The sequence below is a fragment of the Pseudophryne corroboree genome, chromosome 5, assembly GCF_028390025.1.
Source record: "Pseudophryne corroboree isolate aPseCor3 chromosome 5, aPseCor3.hap2, whole genome shotgun sequence".
In the NCBI taxonomy this organism is placed as follows: Eukaryota; Metazoa; Chordata; class Amphibia; order Anura; family Myobatrachidae; genus Pseudophryne; species Pseudophryne corroboree.
Genome location: NC_086448.1, coordinates 40,625,307 through 40,643,749, shown reverse-complemented (window position 1 = coordinate 40,643,749; position 18,443 = coordinate 40,625,307).

The window sequence follows — 18,443 nt, the reverse complement described above, 5'->3', positions numbered from 1 at the left end:
TGTGGTACGCGCTATCAATAACCAGCGTTCTTCCTCCCTCCATGCTCTCCGTCTCCTGCGGCATTTGGTCCTCAAGTGCCTGCGTCACAACATAAATTTCACTGCACTTCATGTCCCCGGCATCGACAACAGGATAGTGGATACCTTTTATCACTTTGAGTTCGATTTGTTGCTGCAGGGGGCTGAGGCCCAGGGTTTACCATGTCTGCCTTATATCTGGCAGATTATCGAGTCGGTATAGCGGCATTGGCAAAGAATCTTTAGCCCCTTCCACACTTAGGGCGTATGAGGCGGCTTGGCGTGATTGGATGTCGTATCTGAGTAGGTACAGTCACGTAGGTAAGTCTTCAGAGCAGTGCTTGCTGGCATTTGTGTGGGGCCATTATAGAGAGGGCAGGTCTAAGGCTGCGATAGTGTCTGCCCTTGAAGGCATTTCATTTCATGCTAGGCTGCTGCAGCAGGTTGACCCCACCAGGGCCAGTATTTACTAAAAATCCGAGTTTGTCCGATTTGTGTTTTTTTTTCTAAGTCCCAATCCGGGAATTCACTAAGCACCAATCTCGGCAGTGTTTGGACTATTCATAATGGTTTGATTTGCAAAGTTCCGAAATACGAATGAATAGACCATCGGTCAAACACGGCTGTTATTTCATACAATACGGGCATTCACTATTCATTCGTATTTGGGTGTTAGTTTCTGAGTGCTCAAGTGCGGGTCTGTTTTTTTCGATTCATTAAAAAAGGCAGCAAAAAAATAGACCTGCTTTTTCCAGTCGAGTTTGGATAACCATGCACGGATCAGTGAGATCTGTGCATGGTTATCTACGGGAAAGGGTCTGTTTAGTGTAAAAACGGGGAAAAAAATTGCGTGGGGTCCCCCACGCAATTTTTTTCAGATTTTTTAAGACTTTAATCAACATTTTAAGGTACACAATGAAGCCCTGCACGGATCTCACAGATCCGGCCGGGATTACTTGTGTTTTGTCAGGCAGTGTTTTGCTCAGTGGCGTAACTACTGCCCCCGCAGTCCTCGCGGTAGCTTGGGGGCGAGGGGCTGCGGGGGCGCCACTGATTTAGAACAGATTGACATGCGGACGAGCGTCCGCATGTCAATCTGCGATCTCCTCTCCCTCCTTGCTGCGGTGCCTGCTCCCCCGGCTCCCCCCCCCCATCCCCCCCCCCATGTGTTTGAGGGACACGAGCGCATCGCGCGTCTCTCCTGTGTCCCTCCTGGCTCTCCCCCGGCCGGTCTAAGGAAGCAAGTGCCGTTCGTGAGCTCTGATTGGCTCACGAACGGCACTTCCTTTATTAGACAGCTGGGGGAGAGCCAGGAGGGACACAGGAGAGACGCGCGATGCGCTCATGTCCCTCCAACACATAGGGGGGGGGGCCGGAGGAGCAGGCACTGGGGCATATACCCGGCACTGGGGACATATACCTCTACCTGGCACTGGGGGGGCATATACCTGGCACTGAGGGCATGTACCTGGCACTGGGGGCATATACCTGGCACTGGGGGCATATACCTGGCACTGGGGGGGCATATACCCGGCACTGGGGGCATGTACCTGGCACTGGGGCCATATACCCGGCACTGGGGGGCATATACCTGGCACTGGGGGGCATATACCCGGCACTGGAGGCATATACCTGGCACTGGGGGGGAAGCAGGCACTAGGGGGGAATATCTGGCACTGGGGGCATGTACCTGGCACTGGGGGCATATACCCGGCACTGGGGGGGCATATACCCGGCACTGGGGGCATATACCTGGCACTGGGGGGCATATACCCGGCACTGGGGGCATATACCTGGCACTGGGGGGGGAAGCAGGCACTGGGGGGGAATATCTGGCACTGGGGGCATATACCTGGCACTGGGGGCATATAACTGGCACTGGTGGGGCATGTACCTGGCACTGGGGGCATATACCTGGCACTGGGGGCATATACCTGGCACTGGGGGGGAATATCTGGCACTGGGAGAATATCTGGCACTGGGGGGGGCATATACCTGGCACTGGGGGCATATACCTGGCACTAGGGGGCATATACCTGGCACTGGGGGAATATACCTGGCACTGGGGGGGCATATACCCGGCACTGGGGGCATATACCCGTGACTGGGGGGGGCATATACCTGGCACTGGGGGGGGAAGCAGGCACTGGGAGGGAATATCTGGCACTGGGGGCATATGCCTGGCACTGTGGGGGAATATCTGGCACTGGGGGCATATACCTGGCACTGGGGGGGGGGGGAATATCTGGCACTGGGGGGTCATATACCTGGCACTGGGGGCATATACCTGGCACTGGAGGGGGGGGGATATCTGGCACTGGGGGCATATACCTGGCACTGGGGGGGAATATCTGGCACTGGGGGGGAAGCAGGCACTGTGGGGGAATATCTGGCACTGGGGGGGGGGCATATACCTGGCACTGTGGGGGAATATCTGGCACTGGGTGCATATACCTGGCACTGTGGGGGAATATCTGGCACTGGGTGCATATACCTGGCACTGTGGGGGAATATCTGGCACTGGGAGCATATGTGGCACTGGGAGCACGGCCCTAGCAACAAGCACTGCCCCCTAGCAACGAGCAGGACACCCAGTGCATGAAACCCCTGGCAACGAGCATGACACCCTGAGCATGAAAACCCCTGGCACCGTGCATGGAACCAAGAGCATGAAACCCCTGGCAATGAGGAGGTAATTTAAAAGTAATTGGAAGCCTTACTGTAGAACTTAATGTGTAATGGGCATTACGGTGTGTGGCATAATGTATCACGGACATTGCGGTGTGTGTCATAATGTATCAGGCATTACGGTGTGTTGTATACTATATCACGGGCATTGTGGTATGTGGTATAATGTCTCAGGATCATTGTGGTGTGTGTCATACTGTGTCACAGACATTGTGTGTGCTATAATGTATCAGGGGCATTGCAGTGTGTAGCATAATGTATAACTGGCATTGCGATTCCTGTCATAATGTGTCACAGGCATTACGGTGTGTGGCATAATGTGTCGGGGGCATTACGGTGTGTGGCATAATGTGTCGGGGGCATTACGGTGTGTGGCATAATGTGTAGGGGGCATTACGGTGTGTGCATATTGTGTCATGTGCATTATTGTCAGTGTTTGTAAAAACGCGCCATGGCGCGTATTTTACCCAGAAACAGCCGCCCGGGACTCACATTTAGAAGATGAGCGGGTCCCACAGGACGCGCTCATCTGAATATGTGTTTGCATGTGTTAAGCCTGTCAGCGGAATGCAGGAGGTGACTGGCTGTTTCCTCGGCCAATCACCTCCTGTAGTCTCCATCCAATCGCAGCCTGCAGCATCTCCCGCTTTGAATCCTGCTCCCCGCCAGCACATGAATCTGTGCTGCAGGGCTGACAGACTGGCCCCGCTCATCCGGCTCCACTGCCGCTCTGCCGCCAGCACCCTCCTCTGCGACTGGGAGTACAGCTCCGGATCTGCCCGCCGCCAACCCCCTACCCGGGACCCGCTCAACGCCCCACGAGACCCGACAACTACCTTCCAGCAGGAGCCGTCCGGGCTGCGCAGCTCCCGCTGTAGGTAAGCAGTAGACAGTGCTGCATCGCCCCGCTTCACCTGGAGTAGCTGGTGCAGATGCGGGATGTCCGGGGGCTGCAAGCTCCGTGTGCAATGTGAGGCCGCTCAGAGTGTCAGGGCCTCACTGACACCATTTTTCTGACAGCACAGTGCAGTGAGTGCACTGGCACAAGTTGCCAGCCGGCGCCGCAGCATGAAGGAGCTATCTGTGAAATCGCAAGCAGAGGCTGGCAAGAAGGAGCTCCTCCGATCGCTTCCCCTGACGGGCTGGCCACTGCTAAATATACCAGTATATCAGTACAACTGTGCAGTGACACTGACTTTCCCATTGCACCTGGGGCTCCACTACTTTGACACAGTTGGAACTGATTATTGGTATATTTAGCAGTGGCCAGCCCGTCAGGGGAAGCGATTGGACGAGCTCCTTCTTGCCAGAGAACAGCCTCTGCTTGCGATTTCACATAGAGCTCCTCCAGGCTGCGGCTACTACAGGCGCAGGCTGGCTACTTGTGCCAGTGCACTCACTGCACTGTGCTGTCAGAAAAAATGGTGAGTGTCAGTGAGTTGCTGCTGGGGGCGGAACCACTTGTGTCAAACGGCCCCTTCGTGCAACTGGAGGTGATAAGTGAGTGGTTACTGCAATGTGCCTCAGTGCTCTACCAGGCGCATTGTGTGTAATAACGTGTTCTACCTGGCGCAATGTGTATAATAACGTGTTCTACCTGGCGCAATGTGTATAATAACGTGTTCTACCTGGCACAATGTGTATGATAACGTGCTCTACCTGGCGCAATGTGTATGATAACGTGCTCTACCTAGTGCAATGTGTATTATAACGTGCTCTACCAGGCGCATTGTGTATAATAACGTGTTCTACCTGGCGCAATGTGTATGATAACGTGCTCTACCTCGCGCAATGTGTATGATAACGTGTTCTACCTGGCGCAATGTGTATGATAACGTGCTCTACCTAGTGCAATGTGTATTATAACGTGCTCTACCAGGCGCATTGTGTATAATAACGTGTTCTACCTGGCGCAATGTGTATGATAATGTGCTCTACCAGGCGCATTATGTATAATAACGTGTTCTACCTGGAGCAATGTGGCTGATAACGTGCTCTACCAGGCGCATTGTGTATAATAACGTGCTCTACCTGGCGCAATGTGTATAATAACGTGTTCTACCTGACGCAATGTGTATGATAACTTGCTCTACCTAGCGGCAATGTGTATGATAACATGCTCTACCTGATGCAATGTGTATGATAACTTGCTCTACCTAGCGGCAATGTGTATGATAACATGCTCTACCTGGCGCAATGTGTATGATAACGTGCTCTACCTGGCGCAGTGTGTATAACGTGTTCTACCTGGCGCACTGTGTATGATAACGTGCTCTACCTAGCGGCAATGTGTATGATAACGTGCTCTACCTGGTGCAAAGTGTATGACGTGCTGTACCTGGTGCAAAGTGTATGACGTGCTGTACCTGGTGCAAAGTGTATGACGTGCTGTACCTGGAGCAAAGTGTATGACGTGATCTACCTGGATCAGTGTGCATAGGAGGTTCTACCTGGTGCAATGTGTATAAGCGCCACTACTGTGTGGTGTAATGTGAATTGACACTATTATGTGGCCACGCCCCTTCCCTATGAAGCCACGCCCCTAAAATTTTGCAACGCGCCTACGGCGCGCACTACCTGTTCTTTGTGGTCTAAGTGGTCTAACACCAATTCACTTTCTGCCTAAGGGCACCAAAATGTCTAGTTACAGCTCTGGTGCAGGGTGTCCTGCATGCTACACAGCCCAGCAGCATTGTCACCCCATCCCCCCCATCTTGCAACACTTTTGTAGTGTCCAAACAAGATTAAAATTAATAAGAACCTTCATTCCGATGGGACCCAGAAAAAGACCGGTAGGACCCCAATTTTTAAAAGTGAAGGGTCCCTGGGACCCACTTTTTTTTTGGCTCAGCGCGATCACTGATTGTGTGTGGAATAATGTTTAAGGGCCATTGCAGTATGTGGAATAATGTATACTGGGCATTACTATAAGGAGGAAAAATGACAAATAATGTAAGGGGCAAGAATCAGGATTATTTTTCTTTCCTGTGGTGGCCAACGTCTGGGCGTGCAGGTTGCAAAACTGGGGTATAAGGTAGTCTTTTCCTGCAATGCCACGCCCTCCACGCAAAGCCACGCCCATTTCGACAAAGCCACACACCCTTTTTGCCAGCGCGCGCCGCAGGCAATTACGGGGTGTATGGGGGGGGGGGGGGGGGCGCCGAAGGATTTTTTGGCTTGGGGGAGAAAAATTTCTAGTTACGCCACTGGTTTTGCTCATCACTCCCGTAAAACACTGCCTGATATTACAAATCACATCGACATCGGAAAAAACGATTGTGCAAAACTCGGCAGCTTAGTGAATGATCGTATCAGGATTCAAAAAGTTGCAGTAAAATGCACCCGATACCATTCGAGTTCAAACACCCTTCAAAACGGCCAAAACATGAATCTTTGTAAATATACCCCCTGGTCTTTTGTGCTTTCTAAGGCACATAAGGGTTGGGCGAGGGAACGGCTTGCGTTGGCGGATTTTGGCAGACCCATTGATTTAAAGATTTTGCAGAAATTGTTGGCTGTGCTTCCTAGTGTGGCTGCATCCAGTTTTGAGGTTTTGCTTTTTAGGTTGGCCTTTTCGTTTGCTTTTTTCGGGGCTTCCAGGATTAGCGAGCTAGTGGCGTGTAGTAAATCATATGTTGATTCTGGCCTGCTTTTCACTAATGTTTTGCTGCATGAGGAGTTGGTTCTTTGCAGGATTGCATGTTTTAAAATGGACCAAGCTGTCCGTGGTCGTTGGGTATCGCTTAGAGCGCACAAACATAGGGATGTTTGCCCATTCCTGTTGGCAGCTGAATATGTTAAGGTGCGCCCTCCAGGGGGCGGCCAATTTCTGGTGCATGCTGTTTCCGTTCCCTTTACCAAGTTTCAGTTTGCAGCGGTGTTGCAGCATTGCTTGGTGGCCTTGGGTTTACGGGGTACGGAGTATGGTACCCATTCTTTTTGGATTGGGGTGGCTATCAGCAGATCTTCAGCGGCGACTATTCAGGCTTTGGGTCGCTCTAGGTCGGCCTCCTACAAGTCCTATATTTGTTTATATAAGCTTTAGTTTATGCCTGTTGCACTAACCCAAAAACGCTGTTTACCCATTAGTTTTTGAACGGCTAGCATTCTTTAATTGAGGGTGTGAAGTGAATTTTTTAATTTTCCTCTGAGGATGACTGATTACAATTGGCTTACACTAGGGTCCATGGGAGGTTTTTTGAGTGTTCTCCTTCACTTGGGATCTGGTTTATAGTATGTTATGTTTTCTTACCCTACTGTTTATAGGCAATTTTCTGATGTTTAGGGTTTCTACTTTGCAGCTCTCATGCTTGCTAAGAAGCATATTAAGCTAGTTGGCCATTCTTATATTTTTTGGGCGGAGAGGCATCCCATGGCTAGTAGGTCATCAGATTTCGAAGGTAACAGGTAGGTTTGTTGGATAGGTGTCCGTCGCCTGCCCTGGTGTGATTTACTTTGTCTTCTTTTTAGGCATGAGCGCTGGTGGGGCCACCCCGACTGGCTGGTCATCCACCTAGGTGGGAATGATATGGGTCACGTGAATGGCATGGATCTTATACCGAGCATCAAGGCGGACTTGGTCGCTTTGCATTGCCATTGGTCTGAGGTTCGTTTTGCCTGGTCTGAGATTATACCCCGTTTTCACTGGAGAGATTATTTTCATTTTCTGCCATTGAGAAAGCTAGGAAGAAAGTCAGTTTCATGATTTCTTTGTTTGTCACTGCCATGGGCGGCGTACGGGTCATGCACCGGGTGCTGGTTCTACGGAACAAAAAGGGATGATGACATCCACATTTCTCCGTCCAGTATGGTTTTTTTCCTAGAGGGTATTTTTGAAGCGATAGAGTAGCATATTTTTTTTCTGTAGGGTTTGGATGGTGGCTGCGGTTTGGTAAAACCTTGTGTGGCGGTAAGTCGCTATCAGCCAGCGGTCAAATTTGGCATAAGTGGTCATTGTTGGGCACCTTCCTTTGGAAAGACGCCAAGTGTGTCCTTCCTCTGCGAGTGGACAATGGTTGGCCCCTGTGGGACCGTCCAAGCTTTGCCAGTGTAAGGAGTGGTGGGTCGTGCACAATGCAGGTTATGCAGTTAGGATGTAGTTGTTCAGTCCCCTCCTCAGTTTTTGTAGTATAGAATTATTGACTAGAGCTGGCGCTTGGTAGCGCCTTTCTTTTGCAATCCTCCACAATCATAATACAAAATCAGGTAAGCAATTTAATAAATACCAGTTGACCTTAAAATCTAGCGGTTGATGTCCGTGTCTTTATTTGTAGTTTGTTAAGCTAGTTTAATTAAATGGTAAAGTGTCATCACAATAAAATAATGGGCGCCTTATAACAATTACTAAACCTTAAAGGGCACTAATACCAACACTAACAAAAATGCTGGTCATTCGCAATAGCCTTGGGGTTTAAAGGTTATCAGGCTTAGCTGCAGCCTCCCGTTACTGTTTAGTACATATAAAAGTAGACACAAATACATATAAAAAAAAATACTGGATAGAATTTTGATCAATTCTGTATTAAACAATGGCTGCATTGATTTCAATGATACTGTAGCTCTCTTCCCTTGATATACATGACAGGAGACATCCCCATAGAAAGAAATGGGTAACGATTGGTCTCACATTTATCATATCAATTTTGTTCCACATGGGCTCATCATTTACTCTTCTACATATAAGATAAACCATAAAGGGCCCTGTCATGCTGTTTCTGTGATTGAGAAATTTATAACATATCTGTAGAAATAATTTAAGAGAATGAAGAGAGAGAATGAAACGCAGACTGAGGGGCAGATGTATTAAGCCTGGAGAAGTGATAAAGCAGTGATAAGTGCAAGGTGATAATGCACCAGCCAATCAGCTCCAATATGTAAATTGAAATTTAGGAGCTGATTGGCTGGTGCATTATCACCTTCCACTTAGCACTGCTTTATCACTGTTTTATCACTTCTCCGGGCTTAATACATCTGCCCCTGAGAGAGAGAGAGAGAGAGAGAGAGAGAGAAATAGAGAGAGAGAGAGAGAAATAGATGGCAAAGAAAAATATTGTAAAGGAGAGAGAGCAACACTGAAAGAGAGACCTGCCACTCACCCAAACAATAAAAAAAATAAAAAAATGTTTGTAAGCAAAACAACAACCCTTGAAAAAGAACAGACCCCTTAGGATGAAACGCGCCAGAAGATACAAGTTACACAGAGAAGTTACTGATGTCTTCACATGCTTGAACACATGTTCACACACCAGAAAGCACACAGGTCTCTGAGGTCATAGGACCTAATTCAGAGTTGATCGCAGCAGCAAATTTGATAGCAGTTGGGCAAAACCATGTGCACTGCAGGTGGGGGGGGGCAGATGTAACATGTACAGAGAGAGTTAGAATTGGGTGGGGTGTGTTCAAACTGAATTGCAGTGTAAGAATAAAGCAGCCATTATTTACCCTGCACAGAAACAAAATAATCCACCCAAATCTAACTCTCTCTGCAAATGTTATATCTGTCCCCCCTGCAGTACACATGGTTTTGCCCAACTGCTAACAAATTTGCTGCTGCGATCAACTCTGAATTACCCCCATTATATGACTGTGTATACAAGCACAGTACAGAGACTCATAGCTGACATACCAGTAATTGACTATCGTTACATGGGGCAGCTAGGGAGAGTTCTGTATTTAGGATAAGACAATGGCCATTTGGCTGTACTGCCACATATTACTGTACTAGGTGCTTCATCACGCCCTACGGGCGCTCTTCACACCGTCGCAAGGGGCTACACCCCCTTAACCCTTGCATGCCTTTCTGGGGTTCAATATTTGTATTATATGGAGTATTTACCTGCATTCCTTTGTTAGTGGTTAAATATTGCACAATGAAAGGGCGTGCGGTGGTGAAGGAGGCGCAGCCCCTTGCAACGGCGTGAACAGCACATGCAGGGCACGATGTACAGAATGTAGAGGGTGCGGGGGAACTGCGGATGGGGGAGGGTGTCTGTAGATGTTGCAGGTGGAGGGGGGGCGGATGCAGCGGGGGGCGGATGGGGAATGGTCGGGAGGTGCTGCGGGTGGGGGAGGGGCAGAGGAGTGGGGGCTGCAGATGGGGGAGGGGTCCGGAGGCACTGCAGGTGGGGGAGGGGCAGGGGTGATAAGGGTGGGGGAGGGACAGGTGTGGGGATGTTGCTGTTGCGGATGGGTGAAGGGTTCCGGAGGTGCTGTGTGATAGGAAGGGAAGGGGGTGCCGGGGGTGGGGTAGGGGTTCCAGAGGCGACGCGGGTGGGGGAGGGGCAGGTGCGGGTGGTGTGGCGGATGGGGAAGGGGGTCTGGAGGCGCTGCAGGTGGTGGAGGAGCAGGTGCGGGGGTGCCGTGGGTGGGGGAGGGGGGACCGCAGATGGAGGAGGGTGTCTGCAGATGCTGTGGGTGGAGGGGGGCAGGTGTGGCGGGAGACATATATGGGGGGTGGATGGTGGAGGGGTCTGGAGGTGCTGTGGGTGGTGGAGGGGCGAGGGAGTGGGAGCCACGGGTGGTGTAGGGGTGTGGAGGCACAGCGTGTGGGGGAGGGGTGGAGTGCCGCATGTGGTGGAGGGGAAGGTGCGGAGGCGTGGTGCATTGGGTAGGGGTCTGGAGGCGCTGCGGGTACTGTACCTGCCAAAAAGGTAGTTGGAGGGTATGCAGTAACAGAGCCAGGACAGGGGTGACAGGGTCAGAACAGGGGTGACGGGGTCAGAACAGGGGTGACGGGGCCAGGACAGGGGTGACGGGGCCAGGACAGGGGTGACGGGGGCCAGGACAGGGCACTGGGCCAGGACAGAAATGAAAGGGACAGGATAGGGGTGACAGGGCCAGGGTAGGGGCGGCAGTACCAGGACAGGGGTGACAGGGGCAGGATAGGGTTGACAGGGCAAGCACAGGAGTGACAGGTCCAGGATAAGGGTAACAGGGCCAGGATAAGGGTAACAGGGCCAGGATAAGGGTGACAGGTCCAGGATAAGGGTGAGAGGGCCAGGATAAGGGTGACAGAGCAAGGCCAGGGGTGACACAGCAAGGCCAGGGGTGACAGGGACATGACAGAACACAGGGCATGGGAGAGATTGGTATTAGGGACAAAACAGTGGTGACAGACAGATGTGTCTTACCGGAGTCACTGCTGCTGGCTGCTGCCATTCCACTCCAACCTGTTGGGATCTGCTGCTGGTGGAGACTTGGCATGGCTGACTCTCTCAGGCTGGAGTCTTGCTTCCTCTGCCCATCCGCATCCCTCCCCCCCACTCCTCAGTCACACACCGCGGACCTCGCGCGGCTGCCGGGCACTGTGGTAAGGGGAGACTGGGAGTGACTGGTTAGCCCCCAGGAGACGCAGCGGCTGGAGGGAGGAGGGGGTCAGAGCCTGCAAGCAGTGCGGACTTCTGCAGCACTGGCTGCCAGCTCAAGTGTGTGAAGGAGCTGGGCGCACCTCACTATGGGCAGCAGCGCTGCAGCTACCAATGGGGTTGCCGGGGCTGGAGATAACAGAGGCAGTACGGAACCTGCACAGCGGCAGGTGCCCCACAAAACTGCAGCTAAGAAGCGTGGAGTGTGCCAGAAAGTGACGCTCCTCCGCACCAGAGAGCCCCTGCTGAGTATGTTGATGTGGGGGGTCAAGCACACAGTGATCTGGTGCCCGTCTGTCTGTACGGCATACCCCTTTACACGCCCCCATACCTCCCAACTGTCCCGATTTTGGCGGGACAGTCCCATTTTTTTGGGTCTGTCCCGCTGTCCCACCCGCGGGCCGCAGTGTCCCGCGGTGGGTGGGGGCAGTTGGGAAGCTCCTGTACTCGCTGTTCTGCTTAGCAGAGCAGCGGTGAATAGATGCTGTGTGCATGCGCACAGCGTCTATTTAGTGGAGACAGAGGGAGAGGGGGCATCAGGGGGTACGGATTAAGGGAGGGGGTCCAAAAGCAGAGCCGGATTAAGGGGGGGGCCCCAGGGGGTACGTACCGCTGGCCCCACAGTTTTAGGGGCTCTGTCCCAGCTCTGAAGCTCTCCCGTCCTGCCAGCAACAGCAGCAGCATTGTGCTACAGTCAGCACATGCTGCTGCGTGTTGGCAGGTCTGTGGTGTTGCAGCGAGGCAGCAGCCTCCCTGCTTTCTTCTGCCTGTGCGGGTGTGTAGGGGGAGCGACCACCCCCTCTGGATTTACCCCTAGCTGAGGGGCCAACATCCCATTTAAAAAAAAAACAATTCCCGGAATTTGCATAAGGGGGCATGGCCACGCGGGCCGCGATTAGACCACGCCCCCAAACCCACAGCAGACACAGCAATGAGATAGGGCCCCCCTGTTTCAAGTGCCCGGGGCCCCCCGGACTCATAATCCGCCCCTGGGGGCATGCCAGCAGCTCACAAAGCGCTGGGCATGACCCCTCACTGACGAAAACGGGAAGCCACTCCCCTTTTCGTTGGTCACGCCCCATTTTTGCTGCACGTGTGTCCCTCCTTCTGCCTGAAGAAAGCTGGGAGGTATGCACCCCTGTCTGCCTGAAGAAAGCAGGGAGGTATGCACCCCTGCCTGTGCCATGCCCATACCATCTGCTTCTGCTCCGAGGGGGTGATTCCGAGTTGTTCGCAATTTTTTTCATTCGCACAACATATTCGCAATATTGCGAACACGTTGCACAATAGCGAATATCCGCCCCCAACGTATTTTTGCAATTTCATACGCAGTAGTGCACAAAGTAGGCGTATGCCAAATGACATCGCACTCATGCGAACCCATTACATTACCACAAACCTTATCGTAAAAATCCTAACTTCTCGTAGATTTACACATTGGGGGTCATTCCGAGTTGTTCGCTCGCAAGCTGCTTTTAGCAGCTTTGCACACGCTAAGCCGCCGCCTACTGGGAGTGAATCTTAGCTTCTTAAAATTGCGAACGAAAGATTTGCAATATTGCGATAAGACATATCTGTGCAGTTTCTGAGTAACTCGAGACTTACTCGGCATCTGCGATCAGTTCAGTGCTTGTCGTTCCTGGTTTGACGTCACAAACACACCCAGCGTTCGCCCAGACACTCCTCCATTTCTCCAGCCACTCCCGCGTTTTTCCCAGAAACGGTAGCGTTTTTTCACACACACCCATAAAACGGACAGTTTCCGCCCAGAAACACCCACTTCCTGTCAATCACATTACGATCACCAGAACGAAGAAAAAACCGTGAGTAAAATTCCTAACTGCATAGCAAATTTACTTGGCGCAGTCGCAGTGCGGACATTGCGCATGCGCAGTAAGCGGAAAATCGCTGCGATGTGAAGAAATTTACCGAGCGAACAACTCGGAATGACCCCCATTCTTCTTAAAATTGCACACGCTTTTGCTAAAAAACGCACAGCAATGTTTTTTTTTTAAGTTAAATTACACCTTTCAGTTCAAACTCAACAAGCCTTCCTCAATTACGATTACAATTAGTGTAATGACTGATAATGGTCATGACCAATTAAGTCTTCAAAGAATACCTGCAGAACACTTTGTAGGCATAATTGGCCATCAACATTTTTTCTTTAAATTTAAAAGAAATAGATTTAAATGTGCCTGGGCTAATGCAATTTTCTTTCTTTTTTTGGTGTCGAGGTGTAGTGTGTGAATAAATGTGTTTACATGTTTTTATAATCAATAAGCTCCTAACTGTCATATTTTATTTTTGTGTAATTTTTAAAAATATTCTTAAGTAAGATGTGTGAACTGTTTTACGTCACCAATTTATGCACGGCAATCTGCTGTTCTTTTATAACATTAATAAACACAACACCCGCTTAACTTGAGAAACCTTTTTTTTTATGCAATTTTTTTTTTTAAACAAAAAAAAACTTTTATGCATCAAACAATTTTTACATTTTTTCATTAGAAAAATTATTCAAATTTTCAAAATCTGCCAGCACGGCCCTCAAATTGGATGTTATCCTGGCCACAATTGCTGGCAAAGTTGTGGGATCTCCAACTGCAACATCTGAAATGAAGAGGCAAAATAAACATTACAAACTTAATCATATTACCTATTATACAAGCAAGGCACAAAGCACACTTTAATGGCATATAGACTACATCATGGATGTTTGAATGATACAATATTAGCAGAACAACACACAAGCCTGCTCAGCAAGGTTTTTTTTTGTTTTAAAAGAAAAACTGTACGACACCATGGGGTACATACAGTAATCTGGGAGTTATATATTAGATGGGATGTTACCCCTAGCAAACAATCAAATTCAACATATTATCTTGTAGAAGGTGCAAAATAAATGAAAATTATCATCTGCTTGGTTGCTATGGGCAACATCCCAACTTAAATAGTAATACCATCTTAGTAAATGTTGCCTCATGCAGGGATTCATTCACATCTGGAGTGAAGCAGACTTTTCTTTGTTGTTTTTGTTCCGGCATCATCACACTGCATATCCACATCTTCATAAGGACCACATATCCTAGCATGCCCACCCTCCATGAAAGCCTGCCTTACAACATAAGGTCTAATAGCTTGCAAAAAGTAAAATGCATAAATAGTAGGAGTGTAACTTTCACAACCCAAATCACTGTATCCTTAGCCTGCTTAACAAAGTGACTCCTGGCAATTTAATGTTCAAATATTGCAATAACAAGGCACAATTGTAAAAGTAAAACCACACAAAAAGTACCACTCAGGTCTAAATGTTTGCCATATAATGTTTCACATACAAACCCTGTTGTGCAGGCAAACCTGTCGACATAGTGATTGGCGACCCAGAGTGGCCATCCTCAACATTGCAGATGTACATATAATGTGCCTCACACAAATGTAAATGCATCATCCATACCATGATGAAGAAGACAAGCATTTAACCTTGACAAAAGATTGGCCACAGTACAACATTTATTTGAATGTGTCGTAAATTACTTTTTAATAAATAAAAACAATGTGTGTGAACTTACTCTCCTCTGCCACTTGGCCACCTGCCTCAAGTGGCTCCGGGACCTCGGCTGCCCATTCTGATGTGGGCGAAGGTGGCTGGCTGGGGGATGGAGGCTGGATGGGTGAGGTTGGCTGGATGGGGGATGGGTGCTGGATGGGGGAAGGAGGCAGGATGGGGAAAGGAGGGTCGATTTCTGTAATAGGATGGAAGGGGAAGGACCTTACAGAGGGGGTTTGAGAATGATAGGGTGAGGGTGGTGGAGAGGTGGTTTGGGACACAGAGGGGGAGTGGGGAAGAGAGGGAAATTGGGAAAGAGAGGATTATTGGGCTGGAGAGGGGGATTGGGAAAGAGAGGGGTATTGGGCCGTAAAGGGGGATTGGGAAAGAGAGTGGGATTGGGCTGGAGAGGGGGATTGGGAAAGAGAGTGGTATTGGGCCGGAGAGGGGGAGGTGGCCGGCGACGGGGAGTGGGCCGGAGAGGGGGAGTGGGCCGGAGAAGGGGAGTGGGCCGGAGAGGGGGTGTGGGCCGGAGAGGGGGAGGTGGCCGGAGAGGGGGAGTGGGCCGGAGAGGGGGATGTGGCCGGAGAGGGGGAGTGGGCCAGAGAGGGGGAGGTGGCTGGAGAGGGGAAGTGGGCCGGAGAGGGGGACGTGGCCGGAGAGGGGGAGTGGGCCGGAGAGGGGGAGGTGGCCAGAGAGGGGGAGTGGTCCGGAGAGGGGGAGGTGGCCGGAGACGGGGTGTGGGCCGGAGAGGGGCAAGTGGCCGGAGAGGGGGTGTGGGCCGGAGAGGGGGAAGTGGCCGGAGAGGGGGAGTGGGCTGGAGAGGGGGAGTGGGCCAGAGAGGGGGAGTGGGCCGGAGAGTGGGAATGGGCCAGACAGGGGGAAGTGGGCCGCAGAGGGGACCTATGTAATAATTAGGTTGTGGCTTTTATTGTTTACAAAACATCATGTTTCAAAAACATTGTTAGTTACCATGTTAAATCCACATATAAAATTATTTTGTAGAGCCAATAGCATGTGCACCAACTCAGTACAACGCCATTAACAGTTTCACAAGCACTTTGCTACACTCAGTACTGCAAACCAGAAACACACACAATGTAGTAACTTGTGTAAGTTTTGCCCTACAATAGTGTCATTACACAGCCAACAAAATGTATAAGTATAGGTCCTCTTAGTGTAAATGTGATTTATAGACAATTTAAATGTGCAGCAAATAATCTTAGTGTAATCAAAATTTATGTAGTGTTCAACTTACTGCGTCTACGGCGTATGCGGATTTGTTGGCGTAGCTCCGCCAACAGCTCCGGCGTGCGACGGCTGAGGTCGCTCCACCGCCTCTCTAGTTGTATGATGGTGCGGCGAGTGCGGGTGTTCCTCCGCAGTACGCGGCGGACCTCCGCGTAGGCCTCGCGCTTAACCCTATTAGGGATCACGGGCCTTGCGTGGCCTACGCGGCGGTCCATCACGGCCACAAGCACGCGCAGCTCCCGGCGTGAGAAGGCAGCTGCGCGCATGGTGCCAATAGCGTTTTCCATACATGGACATATATTTATAGTGTGTGGGGTGCATTTTGATTGGTTGAGATGGGATGGTGTCATCTGTATTAAACTTTATTGATATGTGTACATTAATGTTCAGGACAGTGTGTGCATTTAGCATCAGCGGAAAATCGCATCTGCGTACATTTAGTGTTATAAAAAATGGAAAAAAAACATTCACACACAAACTCAATCGCAAGCACACTCACACGCTCACACACACACACACTTCTTGGTGCAAATTTGGTGTCCACATACAGGATTTAAAATAACTAACATTGTAGATTTGTATGATAAAAGAATAAAATAAAATCAAAGTAGGTTTATAAATATGCCTCTATAGAGTTATATATACATATACATATACACACATATACCTGTTTCTTTGGTTTGTTAATCATAAACATATACGTCTCTCTCTCTCTTTATATATATATATATATCTTTTTATATTTTTGAAATGTTATTATTACATTACATTTTTTTAAAACAGACTTTATATATATATTTCACTTAAAAATAATATTTAACTAATATATATAGAGAGTGACAGAGAGAGAGAGAGAGTGAGAGAGAGAGAGAGAGAGAGAGAGAGAGAGAGAGAGAGAGAGAGAGAGAGAAAGCGAGAAAACCCAAAGAAAATCCACAATCCTAACACACAAAATAAAAATAAAAATTACTCACCACATTTTGCGGGAACAATCAGCTACACAAAGTCATAAAGGGTACGACATTTAGTATCATATGTTGTGTCATTTGTAATGTAAACAGATGCACAATCCAAACATAACCAAAAAAAAAGATAAATTAAAATGGTCAATAACACAATAAACCAAAATAAAAACAAATATAATTAAAAAAAACAAGAATAAACATTGTCAACAACAATATTACTCAAAAAAACATGATAAGGAGAACATTTCAGATATTTAATAAAAACCACAAACAAAAATAAATACACCAACACACTATCAACTTTACCAAGCTAACTAAATGACATCAGGCCAAAATTAAGCAAAAAATACAGAGAGCTTTGTAAAAACAAAATAAAGGAAGGATACAAAAAATACCTGAAATAATCCCAGACAATTCTTGCCCTTTCTTCATTCCCCCGCCGGGACACACTCCCCCCACTGATTGTCCGGCCAACCCCTGGCTCCTCATCAGGCAATTCCTCCATTTGAGGAAGCTCTACGCGACTCCTTACAGCAATGTTATGTAGGATAGTGCACAGGACCACAATTTTACTTACCATCTCCGGCGAATACATGATGTCGCCACCAGTGCGGTGGAGCACACGAAAACGCCCTTTAAGGACACCAATCCTGCGCTCCACCAGCTGTCTAGTGGCAGTAAGCACGGAGTTAAATGCCGTCTGTGGTCCTGGCCTGGGTTTACTGTAAGGAGTCATGAGCCAGGGGGTGCAAGGATATCCACGGTCTCCTGTTTGATAAGATGAAAATATCAAAAGTATAATTGTAAAAACAAAAATAAAAAACACAAATATGACTGTTCCAAACATTTAAACTAAAAAACTCACCCAATAACCACATGTCTTGGCCTTCCATCGATCTTAATCTCTGCCATATCCCTGATTGTCTAATGACATGTGCATCATGGGAGTTCCCCGGGAACTTAGCATTCAGGGACAGGATCTGGAGGGATGGCCCACAAACAACCATTACATTCAGAGAATGAAACAGTTTCCTGTTTCTATAAATTTCTTCATTATGTCTTGGTGCTACAATAGCTACATGTGTGCCATCCACAACCCCAATAACGGTGGGAAGCGACTACCACCTTCCTGAAATTGCCGCTTCACCACATTCAGGGCACCAACATCCAAAGGCATTGATATAAATTGCTTTACTCTTTTGATGAAAGCCTGGCTGACACGTCGCAGGACCTTACTGAACTTGCCCTGCGACATGCCAACCAGATCTCCCACCACATGCTGATACGACCCAGTAGCAACAAACTGTAACACAGCAAGGAATTGTGTCAATACTGGTATTGCTGTAGGATACCTAATGGATTGTTCTAGATCACTCTCTATTATGGAGAGAGTGTCTAGGATTAGATAAGGTGGCAGTCTGTATCTGCGCAACACAACATCATCAGGCATCCCAAAAAGTAGGACACGGGTACGGAAAATTGGTGGCCTAGCACGCCTCCGTTGCCTTGGATGATGAGGAGCCTGTTGGGGTTGGAGGGCTTGCGGCGGTTGGGGTGGGAGTGGTTCCATGGGTTGTGGTGGGAGTGCTTCCGCTGCCACATGAATAG